Here is a 2,870-nt window from a genome sequence, read left to right as displayed (position 1 = left end):
TCTGTATCAAATTTTTCTTATCCATAAATATTTTATTTTATAAGTTATATCTATTTTAAGATCCTCCTGCTGTAAGATGTCAGAAACAAATAGCTTTGATATCATATTCCGCTTCTTGCTCTATATTCTGCTGTGTTTCTCGATTCGAATGTAAAGTTTCTTAAATTTCGAGGACAATTTGCGAGAGCGATACGTACTAGAGCGATAAATATAACGGCTCGTTTCTTTTTATCGTGCAAAACGCCGCCGATGTTCTTCGCTTCCACCTTCGTACGAAGCACCGCGGTGCGCATTCTCAGGCGTGTGTTTATACGCATTGTCTCATATATTACAAATTATCTCCCACTTGCAACAACGAGTTTTCACCAGACAATACTGCCGCGATAAAGTTGAAATTCACGGACTGCGGCCGTGAATTATTGGCGCCTTTAATTCCGCAGCTTTAGGTTTATACACTTTAGCGAGCATTTCTGCGTTCACGGGTAATTTTCCCGGCGGTAAAATGCCCAGGTTCGGACATTATTATATGCCTGGAAATATCAACTTTTTTTAGTAGTATAACGTTACTTTTTGAGCGTTTCATTAAGCTCGAGGGCGCGTTAATGTTCTCTCTCTCTAGATCGCTCACTCAGCCACTTTGAAAATCGCCTTTTCATGATACGCTTTTCATTTTACATGATCATTTAATTAACATTTAATATTTTTAACATTTTCTGTCACGCATATGTGTGTAAAATTTTTTTACTGATATAGCTAATTCTTTCTAATGTGTGTGTGTGTGTGTGTGTGTGTGTGTGTGTGTGTGTGCGTGTGTGTGTGTGTGCGTGTGTGTGTGTGTGTGTGTGTGTGTATGCATGCTTAACTATAATAGTCATAATTTTATTTTATACGAAGCTATACATATATTAAATTTTCCTTAAAGCATAAATTACAAAAAAATATTTACATTCTTTTAATTATCAACGTTAATTTTCACTAACATTTTAATCATTTATATAGGCTTTTATATTGTTATATTTTATTAACATTTTACTATTCATTATCATTTTATATGATAATGATTATAATAATTTAATTTATACTTATAAAATATAGTTTTTCTGCTTCTATCAGAATGAAATAGAAAATCAAATTTAATAATTAAGAAACTTTATATGTATAATAATTTGAAAACTTACGTAATCTGCATTGTCTATTTTGATTTGTGCAAAGACTATACTATTCAACTTCTTTTTTCAAATATTTAAACATATCAAATTTTCTATATATCTATAATTTTCAAAATATACAGAAAATAATCTATGTTTTTCAAATAAAAAGATTTAATTCTTTTTAAGTCCTTTCTCTATTAATAATATACAAATGCTTTTGTGATTCTCTATTTTCTTATCCTTTGTACTTTCTTTCACATTTTTTCTGGATATTATACATATAAATATATTTCTATCTTAATACACATTTAGTAATATTTAAAATATCGAATATATATATAATATTTAATCTTCTTTAAATCTTTCATGAGAGTGAAAGATATATATAAATGAAAATTAATTTCGTATCGATATTATCTGAATTATTAATCGCAAGAAATCTCAAATTTTTTACATGATACTTATCTTTTATGTTGAATTGCGACATCGTTATATAATTTCCTCAATAGGCAATTCAATCCATATGCATCATATATTAAAACATATATATTATAGATCATATATTAATATTAATTATATTTTTCGATTTTATAAGAGAGAGATAAATTCAAAAGTTTAACTTTTTAAGAGTAATTGAAAGAGATAATTTAGGAACTGTTATTTTAAATTTTCAAATAACGTCTATGTACAAAAAATACATTAAAATTTAACAATCCTGCATAATAAAAAAAACTTTAGTAAAAAATAAAATGTTGTACTTGTGTTAAAATATTTCTTATAATAATTTGTACATAATATTTGTGTTATTTTCTAACAGATTTATTTTCTGTTAAATTAACAAAAAAATTTAAGTGAGTCGTTTGAATACGTAAAATGTGTTAAATTTAACATTTTTCAACGTAGCTTATTAACCTGTAAGATACTAATTTTAAAATTATAATGTATGTAGAAAAATTTAATAAATTTCTATTACAGCAATAAAAATAATTGCAACATGACTGCTTTAACAATAATAATTAAAATTAAAAATGATGTATATGTCATCAAATATCAAATATATAATAAATTCTAAACTGCAGACTTTTCATCAGATTGCATATTTGATTCATCAAATCCTCATAGGTCAAAGAATGTAATTATGCTTAATTTTCATATACTTAATTAGCTTATATCTTTTCATGCCTTTTACTGTCTTTTGCACAATGAACTTGGACTGTTAAACATCTGCAGTGAGTATTTACTTTGATCTCGTTCTGCTACGACTCGTAAAACGAGTCAAAAGAAAGCGCGGCTAAGTGATTAACTTTCGTCATGCTTCGTAGTAAACGAGTAAGAAATTGTAGCGTAACTTCGCGGTTTTAAATTCGCGAATTTTTATTACGCGTACCCCTCGCTGCTTATTCACTTTCTGAAGCGCGAGACGAAAAAAGTTTTCAAGATTATTATCGAGCGAAAAAGCCAAGAGCTTCTACTTTTTTGGAGTTTTTGCCATCAGATATCTCGGAATATCGTTCTCCGGCGAATTCGCGCGTATAATTGGAAAGGAATCCCACCGCGCTTTCCTTTTGCCTTTACTCTCGAGAACTGAACGCGACATGATGATTTCATTAATGAGAAATCTTAGAGTTTATGCAGTCGTTTTTTTCTACTTTGTTTATATTTCCTGAAATACCTACAATATGTTCCACATTCTATAATGAGAGAATTTTATTTAGCTAA

The 2,870-nt window shown here is 28.5% G+C and overlaps 1 protein-coding gene across 1 annotated transcript in view; it reads right to left on the bottom strand.

The window, feature by feature from the left end:
* LOC108685451 (protein rhomboid-like) overlaps window positions 1-2,870 on the bottom strand; it is a 12,860-nt gene that overhangs the window by 8,292 nt on the left and 1,698 nt on the right. The gene's annotated exons all lie outside the window — the stretch shown is intronic.

Source organism: Atta colombica, unplaced genomic scaffold, assembly GCF_001594045.1.
Source record: "Atta colombica isolate Treedump-2 unplaced genomic scaffold, Acol1.0 scaffold153, whole genome shotgun sequence".
In the NCBI taxonomy this organism is placed as follows: Eukaryota; Metazoa; Arthropoda; class Insecta; order Hymenoptera; family Formicidae; genus Atta; species Atta colombica.
Note: the sequence above shows the minus strand (reverse complement) of the source record. Positions and strands in the feature narration are given on the sequence as shown.